Source organism: Lactuca saligna, chromosome 9 (genome assembly GCF_052625555.1).
Source record: "Lactuca saligna cultivar CGN05327 chromosome 9, ASM5262555v1, whole genome shotgun sequence".
In the NCBI taxonomy this organism is placed as follows: domain Eukaryota; kingdom Viridiplantae; phylum Streptophyta; class Magnoliopsida; order Asterales; family Asteraceae; genus Lactuca; species Lactuca saligna.
Genome location: NC_136425.1, coordinates 68,580,597 through 68,598,018, shown reverse-complemented (window position 1 = coordinate 68,598,018; position 17,422 = coordinate 68,580,597). Strand labels below are relative to the sequence as shown.

The 17,422-nt window shown below is 33.3% G+C and overlaps 2 long non-coding RNA genes and 3 other non-coding genes across 8 annotated transcripts; all 5 read left to right on the top strand.

Annotated features, from left to right (window-relative positions):
• The first annotated feature begins 809 nt into the window (after positions 1-809).
• LOC145017443 (uncharacterized) lies at positions 810-5,284 on the top strand. Of its 4 annotated transcripts, none has more exons than XR_013666511.1 (4): positions 810-996; positions 1,709-1,906; positions 2,068-2,151; positions 3,926-4,169. It is a non-coding gene; the product is annotated as an uncharacterized LOC145017443 (long non-coding RNA). The 4 variants fall into 4 exon arrangements; XR_013666512.1 differs by lacking the exon at positions 810-996 and adding an exon at positions 5,053-5,284 and having other exon boundaries at positions 1,558-1,906; positions 3,926-3,995; XR_013666510.1 differs by lacking the exon at positions 810-996 and having other exon boundaries at positions 1,559-1,906; positions 3,926-3,995; positions 4,087-4,169.
• Positions 5,285-7,271: 1,987 nt separating this feature from the next.
• On the top strand, positions 7,272-7,344 carry TRNAK-CUU (transfer RNA lysine (anticodon CUU)). Its single transcript has one exon. It is a non-coding gene; the product is annotated as a tRNA-Lys (tRNA).
• A 101-nt stretch (positions 7,345-7,445) lies between these two features.
• On the top strand, positions 7,446-7,518 carry TRNAK-CUU (transfer RNA lysine (anticodon CUU)). The gene has a single exon. It is a non-coding gene; the product is annotated as a tRNA-Lys (tRNA).
• Positions 7,519-7,599: 81 nt separating this feature from the next.
• On the top strand, positions 7,600-7,672 carry TRNAK-CUU (transfer RNA lysine (anticodon CUU)). Its single transcript has one exon. It is a non-coding gene; the product is annotated as a tRNA-Lys (tRNA).
• Positions 7,673-16,477: 8,805 nt separating this feature from the next.
• Positions 16,478-17,121, top strand: LOC145014253 (uncharacterized). Its single transcript, XR_013665461.1, has 3 exons — positions 16,478-16,621; positions 16,715-16,739; positions 16,927-17,121. It is a non-coding gene; the product is annotated as an uncharacterized LOC145014253 (long non-coding RNA).
• The last annotated feature ends 301 nt before the right edge of the window (positions 17,122-17,422 follow it).

Genomic DNA, 17,422 nt, shown 5'->3' with positions numbered 1-17,422 from the left:
ATGTGGCAACTAACTCCTCGAACCCAACACTCTATATGTATAATTATTTATTTCAGGCTACCACTCGTTCATTAATTTATTTATTTAACTAATAAGTAAACGGGGCTTTACAGTTACAAAGGCCCTCTAAGGTCCTAGATTTGGAAGTATACTCACTTGGGACGTCCATTTCCCATGGACCATGCTACTTGGACCAAAAACTCAATAAAAAGGAAGATAAAGAGATCTAAGTAGTCATTAAGCAAGTTTGAGACTTGCTTACCAGAAAATGCTGCAAATGGAGTGAAATTTCTTGATCTACTCTCTTCTTGTTGATTCCTCAAGCTTCTTCTTCTTCTTCCATAAGCTTCAAATGAACAAGTTTTCTCTAAAAAATGACTCACAAGCTTACACAAGGCATTAGGGTTTCGAGATTTAGGGTTTGGGGCTTGGAGGCTGTAAATGAGGCCAACCTTTGGAGGTTAAGGTGTTTAAATATGGAGCTAAACCCTGAGAATTAGGGTTTCACTCTGGCAGTCCTACTCGTCAAGTTGAGACTCTCAACTCATCGAATAGATTTTACATCCCGCATCCAAATTCCATTCCTACTCGACGAGTTTGGGGTCTCCAACTCGTTGGGTTTCCATACAAAGGTGAATAAATTTTGATTCAAAACACATAACAGGAACCGGGCGTTAAAAAATATGTCATTCTTGTGATAATTTCAAAGTGGCTTCCTGTCAAACTTAGAGGCACGTGTACTTAATTTTTGGTCGTTGCTTGAACCTCATTTTTCTTTAACACGAGCATTTCCTTTATTTTTATCCAAAATTAGTGGTTGTAGTAACATATGCAACATCACACTTCTGAACTTTGAGATGTTATTATAATACTACGAACGACGGTGAATGGAAAACCGTCGTCCATATCAAAGCCGTTGAAACTCTTGAAAGTTGTAATCTAAGCCGCTTAAACTCAATATTTATGGTTGTTGTGCAGTTCCAGTCGTCTTCGTTCGTACGTTCCTTATTCTTTATCCCCATCGCAATTATGTAACTTTTTCTTCGATTGCTCCCACGTTCTTACAACAATTGTCCCATTAGTCCTACAAATCAGCCTATTGAGGCCTATATAAGAGTAATCTTTGAAGCAATTTTGTTAATCGGTTCATTAATTGCTTCTATTGCTTCATCGATCATGGACCAAAAAAAAGCGATGTTCTTCCATTTAAAGAGCAATCGACAAACCACAATCAGCAAAAATCGCACTCTCCTTCTTCTTTGCGTCAAGCACCAGGTTCGCTTTGTTCTTTTCCTTTTCTTAGGATTCGATTTCATTAATCACAGGTAAGTTTCAAGGAAGTCGCTATCAGGATTTTAACCTCCTAGCGGTTGAATCACTCCTAACTTTCAATCACAACCCTTTAAACTTTCTATTTACAGGTTTTTATGGTTACTTCACGGTTTTCTGTTCCACCTCAGGTTTGAAGATCCCAATACGTCAACCTCCAACTGCGATCCCTCTTTTCTTTCATCAAAAGAACATGAAAAATTTCATGGAGAGTGATTTTTCATAATCTTGCTTTTTGGTTTTGGATTAACAGTCAAAATTTCAAGATTTATCGGCTAAAAGAAATCCATGTTTTTTTTTTTGGTTTAAGAATTAAGAATGAAAAGTTACTAATTTTAGTATGTAAACTCATTATCTATTTGTTTTCTTTTTTTGGCAGGGGTTTAACTGATGGTGGGATAAACAAGTGAGGGTGAGGAACATTTAGTAAGGATGAAGAGTGAAAGGGATCTTAACACTTTTGAGACTCTTCGTCAAAGTTTGTATATTTATTGACACTTGGTAAAGAAGATACTAAGTATGTTTTATACAGCTTAGAGGGGGAATATGGTCAATTTTTTGACATACTTATAACAAGGTACCAGTGCAATGTGGAAGGTTTGAGTTTGGGTCTTCAAAAATAAAGCTTAATTATTATGCTTATATCCCACTTACTGAATACATTATATTTTCACTTTACATTCATTTTAACTACAATATAAATTATTTTTAATATAGCTCTTTCTTTTTTGTTCACAGTTGATGGGATTCACTAAGGAGGACAAATAAGCCCTAATTTTACTCATACATGCTGGAAGATTGATAAGTGATACTATACACCAGGTTTGCTTCGTTATTTGATAATATATTAGACGTATTAGTTTAGGTAGAAATATCAGTTACTGGTGCAACGCTTGAAAGAATCATTTAGGATCCAAGTGAATGCAATGAAGCATTCGTTGAGCGGTTTAAAATATTCTATCATGAACTAATGCCAGAAGGTTTTTTATTTGGAGTTTTAGTTATGGTAATTGTTTGTTTTTCAGTGATACCCACATCATATAACGTAGATAGGACACATGAAATAACAATATTAAATTTCTTGATGTGATTCCCAAAAAAATATGTATTTAGATTTTTGTAGACTTATGGAACAACTCGATTCAATAAAAGAATCATTTGATGAAATGAGTAGAGCTAGGCTTTCATTGTTCTTGGACTGGGTACTTTTTATTCATTTCGTATTCCATTCGATCCTTGTTTTATCTTTTTGATTTTCCAAAAAAGTGAATATTCTATGATTTCCTGCCAATTTTGTTTGTAATTCCATATATCACATTATTATTGAGGAGGAAATCTTTATTTGTAACTACTATACCTTCGATATTAGTCAAATGGTTAGGATATGGGTAATATGGGAAATGATATGAATAATATCATCTTTTAGTGGGAGAGATAATTTGGGTATATTATTATATTTAGTTTGTTGCAATAATGGTTATAAGTGGGTAGTTAGAGTGCAGATATCATGATCTATCTTTTGTTAAATTCTGGTCTTAGACCCTTTGGGAGAGGCTAGGCTCTCGAATCACTAGCAAGCATTAGGTAAGTTATCTTTTTTATTTTGGTGTTAATTTGAGTGTTTAATCAATCTAGTGAAACTTTTGTTATGTATTTTTATTTCCTGATTTCATCTTCTAAGTGAGTTCATAGCAGCAACCTTTTAATCTTATTTTTGCAAAAGGATGTGTTTGCTTCTTTTTTACTTAATAGACTTAATTGAGACAAGACTTACGGGTTGTTTCGTTTGAATTAATGGTATGCACAATAATTTTGACTTAATCTAGGCAAAATGACTCAATAGGTTAAGCAAAAAAAACCTATTATAACTTTTGGCATTGTTCACCCACAGGTAGGGGTGCAAACGAGTCGAGCCGAGCCTAAGCCTGGTCAGGCTCGGCTCGGCTCGGGATCGTTTAAGTTCTAAGAGGCTCAATCTCGAGCTCGGCTCGATTCGAGCTTCTTGTACTGAGCTCGGCTCGAGCTCGTAAATAATTATACAAGCTCGACTCGGGCTCGAGCTCGACTCGTTTTTTGTCTGACTTGCCTAAATAAGCTTAAGCTCGGCTCGAGCTCGTTAAGAAGCTCGTTTACTAATACCCTAAATTTCTAATCCACAAATATTTTAATATATATAAAAAATAAGAAATTATATTATATAATGGCTCGTTTAGGCTCACGAGCCTAATCGAGCTTAGTGACATAGGCTCGAGCTCGAGCTCGTTTAATAAACGAGCTTAATATTAAGCTCGAGCTCGGCTCTGGCTCGTTTAAAATCGGTTTCGAGTCGAGCTTTTAGTGATCCGATCCCGAGTAGCTCACGAGTAGCTTGACTCATTTGCACCCCTACCCACAGGTGATTATCAAATGACCCTTAAGAAGTTTTGAATTTTGAGTTTTGTAATTTTATTGATTGTAGACTTATAGTTGTAATAATTTGATAATCCATTTCCTGACATATCTACCTTAACAATTAATGTTGTTGTGACATGACTCCTGATCTTGTATAATGAAGATTCAATCATATCTTAAAGTATATTGTTACTCTCACTAATAGGTTACTGTGCAAATATGATGGAGAGGCTCTTGGTTCACCCTTTCATGGTTAATTGCAATGTGGCTTCAAGGTATAGAAGTTTGTACTTTGAAAAATTATTTATTGTTTATGGCAAGAATGAGGTTTCTATATACTTTTCATATCTTACATATCTTTTATAGGAATGTACCACAAGGGGCATGTATTTGAATGCATATGGACTTTTAGAGTTTTGTGGATATTAAATAACATTTAAAGTTTGATACTTTGGTAAACAACAACGAACTTGGCTTTTAATGTATTGGCCAACATAATAATATCCAAAAATTTTATGCTAATATATTGTTTTTCCCAAGGAATGATTATGATTTATGCATTGTTTTGAGCACCATCAACCTTGCATATATTAGTGGTTTAGTTTTTATTTTTTTCACCTCTACACATAATTTAATACTAGTAATGAAATATTTTAAATTTACTCTATTATTTATGTTTAAATGGTTCAAAGAATGGTAAATATAAAAGAAAACATGGGAAAAGGAAGGAAACTTAAAAATGACATGTTTCCTCTTTATCTATCTAATGATGACGTGTATACATACATTATTGATATAAATTTAAATGGTAATAACATTTGTCCATTCATTTTTTGTAATTTGGAATATATCATTTCCATGTCATTTCTACGTCTACATTTATTAAGTTTTTTATAAAAAGAAATATTTCTAAAATGGAAGTATCGATAGAAACGTAGAAGTTATTTCATTTATTTATTTATTTTTATTTGGCTTTTGCATTTAAATTTAGTAGTTGTTTTAGTTTCACCACAATGTTATAACTTATTTATCTTATATATAATGTTGATTTTCCTGTTTTCCTTATTTTTTATATTTATAAAAAATTTGATGTTTCTGTATTTTATTCATAATGTTGAAATGTGTTTGTGTCATAGAAGTATAGAAGATGTTAATATGTAAGAAGGTTTGATATGATTTACAAATGTATTTGTAGAATTTCTTATGTTTTATTTGTTGTTGTAGAGTTTTGCACATTCATCCTGATTGTCAATGTTTTATTTGTTGCTAATCTTTTACTTATACTATAAAATAATATCATTTGTTTACCTATAACGACAACCTACTTATCAGTTTATGTAGGTAATAACAAGTTTATCTCTTATATTGGAAGATTGGGTAAAGTAAGCTGTTATTATTTGCAATTTGCACAAAAAAGATGCACTTAAATGCCCATTTGATGATCTTCATGGATAATGTATGTATTTTTGAGTAAAAAAGACATTTTGTTACTTATCTAAATATTTTTAGTAAATATGTTAGAAACTACATTCATTTGGTAAAAATAAAATCGATCTATTTTTTTTTTTTTTTTTTTTAAATCCGACAACCCGACTAACGGACGGATATAACACTAGTTACTCTTGGACATATATATCTATTAATTTGATAATCTTTCAATTTTTTCATTGTTATTATAGTTAAACATGCTAAACTGAGTGGAAATAGATAGCATGATGATTGATGAATGACCATTTCAACATAGACGAAACCAAAAAAAACCGTATGGACCAAATTTGATTATTCGACCCACTTTCTAAAAACCGATCCCTTTAAGGTTACAAAGGATCCTCTATTTTACATCTCAAACCAATGAAGATCGTATTTGGATCCAAAAAAACTATATTTTAATGCTCACAAAGTTAATCAAATTCATATATTTTCCAAACGATTTGGATAAAATCTAATTTATGTGCACCTTTATCTAGAGAAACTCTTTGCTAACTAGTTAGTTTCTCAATCTTAGCACATGCTCGATACCATGATTTACTACTCTTATAATACACTTGTTCGACATCATCCATTTAGGGTTGTCAAGATTAAACCTCATGGAGTTTGAGATAAAATTAAAAACATATTTTAAAACAACTCAAACGATGCATCTTAAAGATAATGTTTAATAAGTAAAACTTACTTGAAGCATTTTAGTATTTGATTCTGAATTTTAGTAATTGATTATTTCATAATCAACAAAGAAACAGATAGTTTTAATACTTCATTCCTAAATTTACCTTTTGGCACCAAAGAATATTTTAAAGAAACTGAAATTCATTGTATTATTATAATATTTTTTTTAATAATATCAACCATTTTTATTCTATTAAATATTTTTTTTAGTTTCATGTTTAATTAACCTCTTTATTTAGTAATTTAGTAATGTTCTATTTTTATTAGTAATTATATTTAACCTTTAAAGCTTTATTATTTATTAGTTTTCGATTTATTAGTATTTATTTTAATTTTATGTATTATAAGATTATAAAAAAATGTTATACATGATTTTATTTGATGTTATTGTTAAGTATTTCTTAAATTTATAAATATTATATGTTTAAAATAATACAAAACAATAATAATAATAAACAAAACAATAACAATAATAATAAAAAAAACAAAGATATAGCATGAGGACTATGATTATCCAAATCTTTAATGAATGTTGATTATTCAAACTGTAAAAAACAGATTAGTCTAAAATACATGTAATATTCATAATTTTCTTATTTAATATTGTTAAAATCGGTATATTTTGTAAATTAGAAAAGAAAAATAATGTTTAACAAAATAAAATTAAATTCTAAAAAAGAAGAAATAAAATCAACTGTCTAGTATCCATAAAAACAGTTGAGCAAAATCGTCCTACAAACCACCTCTCTCTCTCTCTCTCTCATACATTGCAATCATCGCGACCCATTGCGACGATGACGGGGATGCAGGAAATGACAACGAGGCAAAAACGACGGCAGGAGGGATCACCATCTCCGTTGAGGAATACCACCACCATCGGCCACCGATTTCCTCGATGCACATGCAAAATCAAGCTTCAAGATGATGCCGTGTTCTTTCAGATCTGAAGATAAGTCTTCAATTTCCTTACTAATTTAAACCGATCATAAGTTTCTTGGGTTTTTTATATCTGAATTGTAGTACTTTTTCATTATTTGTTTTCAATCTTTGAACATCGTAGTAATCCATTATTATTTTGAAAAAAAAAACATATTTATAGATCTCAGACTCAAACATGTTCTTGGTTACAAATTTGATTTCACGTTGATTAATTTTTTTACTAATTTAAACGATCATAAGTTCATGAGTTTTTCATATCTGAATTGTAGTATTTTTCATTAATTGGTTTTCAATCTTTGAACATCGTAGTAACCGATTATTATTTTGGAAAAAAAAAATACATATTCAAAGATCTCATACTCAAACACGTTACAGATTTGATTTCATGATGATAAAATTTTTCTTTTGAGTGAAAATGAAATCAAAATTTTTGGTCAAGACAAATAGCCCGTCTAGCTCAGTTGGTAGAGCCCAAGGCTCTTAACCTTGTGGTCGTGGGTTCGAGCCCCACGGTGGGCGTTTGATTTTTAATAAAGAAAAATGATCACCTCTATAGAAGTTAATTTCTTTCGTAACAGCATTTTTTTAGTTTGAATAGAAAAGTTAATTTGAGATCAAAAGCCCGTCTAGCTCAGTTGGTAGAGCGCAAGGCTCTTAACCTTGTGGTCGTGGGTTCGAGCCCCACGGTGGGCGTTTATTTTTTTATAAAAGTAATGCACACTCTGACTTTATAATATTTTGTTTTATAACTGAAAAAGTGAAACTAAACAAAAAGCCCGTCTAGCTCAGTTGGTAGAGCGCAAGGCTCTTAACCTTGTGGTCGTGGGTTCGAGCCCCACGGTGGGCGATTGAAGTTGTTGTAATTTTACTTTTGATTATAAAGTTTTTTTGAGCTCAAGAATGTGGCGATTTGATTTAGATCCCTTGAGAAAGAGAAAAGAAGAATGTTTGAAAGATATGTTTTTTGTGGCAAATTACATGTTATTGACTACATTTTTGTGATCTCAACTATCAAATTTCATGTATATGACTTTCATATTATTATCAACTCAAATTGTCGATTTTCCATGTATTTTTTCTATATTTCATTTTTTTCTCTCGTTAAACATGGCGTCAAATCAAATTGATTTTGATGGTTCGCAATCTCAACCTTCCAAGGGATCCTCACAAACCGACCATGTTGTCAAAATATTGCATCAAATTTTTAGGAACATTTGATTTATATAAAATTTCGTACGTGGATAAAGAAAAATGCATTACAAAACTATGAGTGTTCTTTGAACATTAATCAATTATTTTGGTTAAAAAACCGGTATGAAGCCAAGGTAAGAGTATACATATATACTCCACAAAGAGCGATATGTACTTTCAACTTTTTTTGTTCATGACCGACAAAGTTCATGATTCATGGCTTAAAACCTATTTTAGAAGGTGCATTTTTATATACGATATCTTAAGCCATATGTAAAATCGTGGATGAGACGCTTGATTTGTTTAGGAAAATGTCAAGATTTATTTTTTACAAACACCGGTAGACATTATATGTTTAGAAGCTTTTCCATGGCCCCTACTACTAATACTGTTACTAAGGATTATGAAAATGTCAAACAATAAGACAAAGACGAGTAGAAAAAATCTTAGGCATTGAAGAAGACCAAGACTAGTTTGAATAAGATAACGAATATGACGAAGCAGACAATACATCCGATGAACGAACACGAAAAGAATTGCAAATTTCAAGAAAGTAATTTCAAACTTGTTTTTCTCGTATCCTTTGAGTAAACGTAGTTTTAATAAACACTGTAAACGGTTTTACCGAGTAGGATACTGTAAATGTTTTCTGAAATGTTTTCACTTGTTCAAAACTCTTACTTATGTTGTTTTATCAAAGTTCATTTTAAACTGGTTATGAAAGGTTTCCAAAGAATTTTTAAAGGTTTTCAAACTTATTTTACCAAAGAATACCAAGTTGTGATTTTCTTAAGTATAAAGGTTTTTAAAAGGTTTTCATCAAAGTTCTCTCTCTTGTCGTATACTCTTGTTTGTTAGATGCCGCTGCTTCGCTTTTACTTAGTTTAAACTCCTACTTGATAACGTTTCCACTTTGTGATACACTTATATTTGGTAACGCTTATACTTCACGATTCGATTATCCCACACTATTTGTTTACACTTTACGATTTGGTTATTCCACACTATTCGTTCACACTTAATGATTCAGTTATTCCGCACTGTACGTAATACATCACAATTCTGTTATTCCACACTGTATGTTATACATCACAATTCGGTTATTCCACACGGTACGTTTACACACCACGACTCAGTTATACATCACGATACGTTTCCACTTGTTACACACTTAGTTGTAGTTAGATGTATATCTGTGCTTGTATAGGTGCACAAAAATAATGATTGAAGGACTTAGGAAGGCTTGACCGCCCTATTTCCTTTTCTTCGTTGAGATGTGTTCTGGTGGGATCGGATGGCCGTCCGAAGGTCGTTTGATTCATTAGTTGTATGTTATGTATACGAGCATAGACATATAGGTTTACTCTAGTAAGTTCAGTTATGAGCCTCTACCTCTAGTTCAGCACTTATATATGAAACCCACTACCCACTCTTTGGGATGCATCTTCGGGGCGCGGCCTTCTCTGTCGTCTAGTTGGTAACCAGAGTCTCCTATAGGGAGAGCGAACATTGTGTGTATAGATCTATACGGGATTGACACCCCCGCACCCTGACTGCTAGCTACAGTCCATGGCCCACCAAGCCAAGGGGTGACAAATGTCATATTTTATAGACGCTTGTAGGGCGTCAGGTAATCTAGTGTCGATTAGTATGGTTACGAGTATCCCTAGTTGCCTTATAATTCATGGCCTTAAGGTAACGGTATTTCACCAGCAACTTACACTGTATGCTGGAAACCCATTCTCAGAGTCACACTGTTTTTAGACCTTGCAAGCTGTATCTTTCATTTGATACTGTCTGTGGCCTGTATTCTTTGTTTTAGACCTTACTAGTTGTATCTTTCATTTGGTACCATCTGGGGTCTGTATCTCCTTTTTTTAGACTGAGCCAGGCGTGTCGTTCGTTCGATACTCTCCTGGAGTCTATGATTCCTTTTGCCTTAGTCAGCAGTCCTCACTGCTGAGGCATATGTTATTTCCCTGATTTCTCTTGCTTTATTTAATAATCAAATTCTGTATTTTGATAATGATAGCGATTTAGGGAAAACTACTTTTTACCACATAACTCCGTCCAGTCTTGGTAGAAGACTGCTTTTATTAAAGAAAATATAGGATTTTCTGGAAAAGACACTAATGTAATGGATACCCTAAAACTACCACTTTTATTGAAGTTATTTGATTAAAATGACACTAAATACTTATGAACTCACCAACATTTGTAAAAATGCTGATACTTGCTTTTCAAATAACTTGTATTCTTAGGTCAGCATTAGACAGTTACATCCCCGGAGCTGTTGATGAAGATAATTAGTAACATGCTACATTTATTATATTACTTGTATTACTCTGATATATTGTAATGTAAACAATGTAAAACTATTACTATTAATGCAATGTGTTGTTGTACTTTGGTTACTATAATGCATGTGTTGTGATACTTGACATGATGTCATCCACCCCAGAAGGTTTCCGCCGTTCCGGTTTTGGGGTGTCATAGACTTCATCACTCGAATACACACACACACACACTCTCTCTCTCTCCATCTCTCTCTCTCTCTCTCACACTCAATCTCTCTCTATCTCTCTACCTCTCTCTCTCTCTCTCTATATATATATGTATATATATGTCAACTTCAAAAAGGAGAGAGAGAGAGAGATAGAGAGAGAGAGAATAAAGATAATAGGGAGGGTACGGGTTGAGGAATGGGTAAGGTAGGGTAGTTCTTTTAATTTTTTTACTGTTTCCAAATTAACAAGGTATTACCAAAATTATAAGAAACTGGAAAATAATTAAAAAATAAAACAATCTTTTAAAGTTGTCCAGAGACTAAAACCAAGGGATTTTCTTCATTTTGGATCTTTCATGCAAGTTGAAAACTTTTTGGACCTATCCATATTTTTATAGAAACCACGGGGTCCATTTTTCTAGTTTTATCTATAAAGAGTATTACTAAATTTCTTTAGGGTTAAATATCACGCGAAAGATAAGACATTTGAAATATATCTCGATTCAATACTGTGACAACCCGTAATTTATTCCGTAACTATAAATCGTTTCCGTTAAATAAAACCGTTCGTATTCAAATTGTCCTGTTAATATTAGAATTAAATTAATTTAATCGCAACTTTTAATTCAGTTTCATAAGTGTCGGGATGCATTATAAACATTAAAATATTTTCCATTTTTATTTGGAAATTTATTAGTTTCATCTAAGTCGTGATTACGACAATTTATCGGGTACGACCAAAAGCACCGTCTAACGGCAGTATCGGGTAGAATTGCACCGGGCCATAAACTCAACCCCTATATAAGGGATTGAGTGACATCATTTTGAAGCTTTTTCTCTCTCTCAAAAAACTTTCTCTCACTACTCTCTCTCTAGAATTCGAAATTGACCCAAAAACCCCATTTCATGCCTTAATTTGGTAAGTACTCCATCCTAGCTTGTTTAACCTGATTGGCATGAAAATTCATGTTTGAAACTTCCAAAAACACCCATGAACATGTGTTTACGGTTTGGGGACCCTCCCAAAACCGTGAACACCCCTTGAGAGGGTTTTGAAGCCCCAAAACCCCTCCAAACCCTTACTAGTGCTTAGATATGGCTTAGAAACTTGCATGCATGAGCTTAGGACCCCAAAATCGTGCCATTTGAGTATTGGACATGAGTTTATGGTCCAAGAACATGCTTGGGACGTAAAACCACATGCATGGACCATAAACTCCTTTTAAAGTGTCATAATTCCCCTAAACATCTCCAAATGCTTCAATGATAGTGTAGAACCTTATAATCCTTCATGTGATGCACCAAAACATATGTAAATGAGTCAAACTTGAGTTTACGGCCCAAGAACATTCTTGGACCATAAACACATCTTCTTAGACCATAAACACCCCCAAAGGGTGTTAAAGTGCCCTTAACACCTTAAATGGCATGTTTGTTGGACTAGAATCACATGTGATTAACCTACAACCAAAAAAACGCATGATTCATGCACAAACATGAGTTTAAGGTAGTAAACTCCCCAAAACATCTTTGTAAACCATAAACTGCTTTTCCAAGGCCCTTTCAAGTCCCGATCACTTCCTAAGCCATAAAATCAACCCTAGAACTTTCCTTTGTGCATTTTAAGACCATTTAGCATCCAAGAACACACCACCCATGCGTTTATGGCCGTATACTCATGGGAATATGTTCATAGGACCGTAAACTCCCATAAGGACTTACTTTTGAAGAGTAAACTCTTTATCTAGGTCCTACACACCCTTAGATGCTACCCGGACCACTCCTAACACTTAATTAAAGTGTTTTCGCGTCTTGGAGTGTATAAGCTTATCTAATTAGTGATTTAAAGTCTAATTAGATATATTTTTGTATCATTTAATATTATATAGGAACCTTGCACGTTTTCAACCCACGATCCGACGTTTAGCATCCTAGTCGACACATTCCTCATCCGGTGAGTTCATACCCCTACCTTTTTTCAATGTTTTTTTAATGTTTTCAGGGGGGAATACAAGCAAAAGTACAAGAATATCTTGTGCTTAAACTTATTATTTCGATTGAAATGTTTCATATTCCACTTGCTTTTAACAATTGAAACCGTATTAACCAACCGTTTAACTTGCAGAGTTAGTTTACAAACTGATTTCATATCTTATTATATAATGTTATATTATATATTTCACGAATGATTTTCCACTTATTTATTGTTAAAAGCACTAGATTAGTACATTTGTTTTGTCCTCGGTAACACTCCACAGAGATACGCGAGTGGAGGATCGTCTTTGTAAATAGAATTTAAACAGGATTTTTCCGCATTATTACTTGTAGATTTGTTATTCCTATAAATTGAAGACACATCCTCGGAGAACACTCCACAGAGATACGTGAGTGGAGGACTGCCTCTGTAACCAAAATCTCTTAGATAGGGAACATGACTTAAGTGTATAGATCTATACGGGGCTGACTACCCAGCACCTGGCTGCTAGTTATAGCCGAACGAAAAGGTTCAAGGGTGACAAAAGTCATAAATGATATTGGCCTTCCTTGTTAGTAATAATGAATATAGTAAATTAATAACCTTTGAAATTAGTTTACTATGTTGATAGTTTTATATACGTGTTAAAACTAACATACACTTCACAAGGATAATCAGGTTTTCAGTATACATCTTTTACATTACATTTCGGATTGGTAACCAACTTTTAGGAAAATATAGGATTTTCCTGGGGTAATAACTATTCATAACCAGAATTGTGTAACATAACGGAAAACTAAACATTACTTTTAAGAAAATATGGGATTTTCTTGGATAACCACATTTTCAGAAAACAAAAGGAATCTTGTTCATTTTCATAAAACAAACCGCTTAGGAACTCACCAGCTTTATGCTGATTTTTAAACTGCTTGTATTCTTAGGTTCTCCTTAGACAGGTATTCCAGCATTCTTTTGCAGAAGACGGAGCGTATGGAGTCATGTCTTACTTTTGTTTAAACTTATGTATCTATGAAACTTGTATCACTTTACTTTTAAACAGATGTAATGAAAACTATGTAATGTAATGTTTTGTGTTTACTTCGCTTACTATGTACCTTGGTTATGATATTCAACATAAAGTCTCCTCCGCCCCGGAACGTTTCCGCCCTGGGTTTCGGGCACTACTAGAAAAACAGTATTTAATGACGCGCAAACAATGACACACAGTGATTTACGATACGCATAAGCGAGCATCCTACAAATAATGTCATCTCTTATAAAATTTGAAGAATAGAATACACGCATTTGCGCGTGCGCAGTGATTTACGATACGCAAAAGCGAGCATCCTACAAATAATGTCACCTCTTATAAAATTTGAAGAATAGAATACACGCATTTGCGCATGCCCTTAAATCACTGTCCAAAAAAAAACACGGAGGGCGCATATGATAAAATGTGTATTGTGTGCGCACGTCGCTTTATATTTTTTTTTTCATAAACACGTGTTTTAGAAGCTCGCGGGAAAATGAAATTCCAAAAGTTTGAAAAGCTGCCATGCTCTCCTCTACCTTCTTTCAATCATTATTTTCTCTCTCTCTCTCTCTCTCTCTCAATCAAATACCAAAAATCGACTATTGTTGGAACTAGGGTTCCGATTCTTAGTGAAATCGAAGGTTTTTTGGTCACCAGGCCATGAAATTGATCAAAGGGGTACATATTTTGGAACCATGACTATTTTTGGAACTAGGGTTTCAGTTCAAAAACCCTTCATTTACTTCCCTCGATCTTCAGTTCCTCAAGTACTTTTTCAGCCTCTCAATCAATAGAAGAGCTGTATCATAACTACAAATTTAGAGTGATTTCCATATCAAGTAGAACAGTAGCTCCATTACAGTCAAGGTCTCGAAACTCCATGGTCAATCACCATCAAAATTCTACTTCTTTATTTGTTCCAGAGGTTCATCTTCCTTTATTACGAGTTTTATAACCTTTTTAATCGAACTCGATTAGCCCTCGATACCTAATGTTATCTTTTGCGTTGTTGCTTCTAGCCCGTTCTTCTTGAAACCTCCCCACACTCTCATGTCGAAACATAATTTATGATATCGAGTTGGAAATCAACAGAAATAGCTATGAAGGTCGGTTGGGTTGGACGATTCTCTGGAGGACGAGAGAGATTTGGACATGGCAAATCGTAGGGCTACAGAGATTGAGCTTGATACCATGGAGGGTTTTGCGTAAAGGGAAAAGCTCCCCCATCATCTCAACGACCAAGGTTGGTTAGGGTTTTTGTTTTTTTTTTTTTTCTGTTTTATTTCCATACCTTTACCATCACCAATGTTACTTTGTGCTTCATCTGATGTATGATTACCTTCTCCTTGTTATGGTGGCAATACTCCTATGGGTTGCTTTGATTCTCCATGGGATAATTTTGCCCATTCTCTTCTTCTAAATAGGGAAATAATGAGAGTATGATGTTAGAGATGGAGTACAACTCTGAGAGTATAAAGGTTGTTGCAATACATCTTTGCATTAATTATTCCATTCGACTCTCTGTATTGATGTCCTCAAAATAGGGAGCTTAGACATACTCTCAAGTGTCAACATTAAAACAACAGATTGAATTCTTCATTTAATGTAGAAAAATTTGAAAGTTGTAATAAAACTTTATAATGATGTAATAAGGTAACATTAGTATTATAGCTACAACAAAGTCTACAGCTGGTTTGGAATTTCAAAATGATTAGGTTTCATCTCAGGAATCATGGAGCTTAACTTTATTTCAGGAATCATGTACATCCATCTTGGGTCAAATATGAATTACTAAGCTATAAACAGGTTTCCACATCAATGGTACAGCACATGCTTGATTACGTTTTGGAAAAGTCAAGTCCATTAACTGGTACCCCACAAGGAAAAAAGAAAAAGAAAGTAACAACCCATTTGAAACCTGATGATGCGGGCCATACCTGATGCAGCAAGCTCACATTTTTAAGCACTTTACTTGACATTTTGTTACTAAAGAGTGACATAGACAACAGGTATGATCTTAAATTTTTGGATATCTCTGATTTTTTTCTTCTCACTTAACTTAGTAAAGAAATGACATCCCCACAGAGTTGCTAAGTATTCTAGCAATACGGTCACATCTGTGATATGTTACTGTAGAGTTGCTAACTATTTAAGCTAATCACATTTTTTTTGAACTTTAAACTGTTAAATCTTTATATAAAAAATGTTACAGATATGAATCTTAATAGTATAATAAGGAATTGGGATATAAAGTTGAGGATGTAATTTTAAGTGGGTTCTTCTACAAGGGGTTATTTTGAACAACAGTCATAAATAATTCTTATGTAATTTAATAATAAGTAGATTTATATAAAGCCTTGAAGAAATTAGCAAAAAAAGTGTTAAAGTAAATATTGCAGTATGGATTGAAACTATTAAGTTATTGATTTTTGTTCAAAATCTTACAAAATATAATATTAAAAATGTTTATGAAGTCCTCAAGCTTCTATTGCAGGTGTGTCAATATAGTGAAATTTTACACTTTATAATTTCACATAATTATGAGCCATAAAGAAAATAGAAGGTCCTGGTACATTTTATTTATTTATTTTTGAAACAGGGGGAGGGAAATGAAAAGATCCCTACAGATGTTCAATCTTCTTCTTCTTCTTTTTCACCATCTAGACACCATGAAAGGAAAGTTCTTTTTGTGTGTTTTCATGACTATTACCTTTTCTTACTTAATTAACATATGTAGGTGTGGGGGTGTTATCGGAAAATACGTTTCAGGGGAACTGAAGCCACCTTCTCTTGGTAAGTGGAAAAGTTTTTTATATGATTATATATGTTGTAGATCAACCGAGTTGAATTTATTCACTGTAAATCATTTCTGCATAGGGATATAAAGCCAGACAACTTCCTTATGAGTTTAGGGAGGCGTGCTAATCAGGTTTCATTCCATAATTTGTTCCATATTTCCATTGTACATTTTGTTTTTTTTATAGTTTTATACATAAAATATATATAAACCTACATGTTACACGTCTATGCTATTGATTTCGGGCTAGCCAAGAAATATAGACTCTTCAACTCATCGGCACATTCCATATAGGTGAGTGATTTTTTTTAAACTTTCATCAGCAATCTTTTATTCATAAAAAAGTGAACCCTAATCAATCTAAATTTTATATCTTATAAATTGCAGAGAGAACAAGAATTTGACATAAGAGGTAAGTTTAATGTGAACTTATTGTATGTTTGCTAGTTGTTGGGAAATGGGAATAATGATTGATGTAAAAATTGCAAATAATAACTAATCTTAGATGGGATGTCATATAGGTTTTGAATCTGAAGTAGAATAAGAAAATCACCATCTGAATCTATTTGTTTCTGTTGTAATCGTAAAACATTTTTCAGGAAGTTGGCAAATTAAGAAAAAGAGAATGCATCATCTGTACTTTAAGGTATGGTGAAAATCTTTAGAGAAGTTGCCATTTATCTTGATTGTCCTTGAATTTCAAACTTTGATGAGAATAGGGAATTTATACATGTGGGGACTACTTTATTTTGATTATTATAATTAAAGTATTGAGGAGGAAGTCGATTAGTATAAGGTGGTGTTTGGATGAGCGTTTTGCGACTTTTGTGTTATAATTAAAGTATTAAGGAGCTGTTTGGATGATTGTTATAATTAAAGCATCAATACAATCCAAAAATCACTAAGATTTGCATCCTTGTGTTTTCATAGTTTTATCACTTCTCGTGCTACTCCTTGTAACTGCAAATGCCAACCAATTGGCAAGAATGGGAACATGTATATGAAAGCATTAATATTAGATTCAGGGACCATTTCATGGGGTAGATATCATATCATGGTTTGAGTAAGGATTTTTCGGGGCAGATTTGCTAGTTC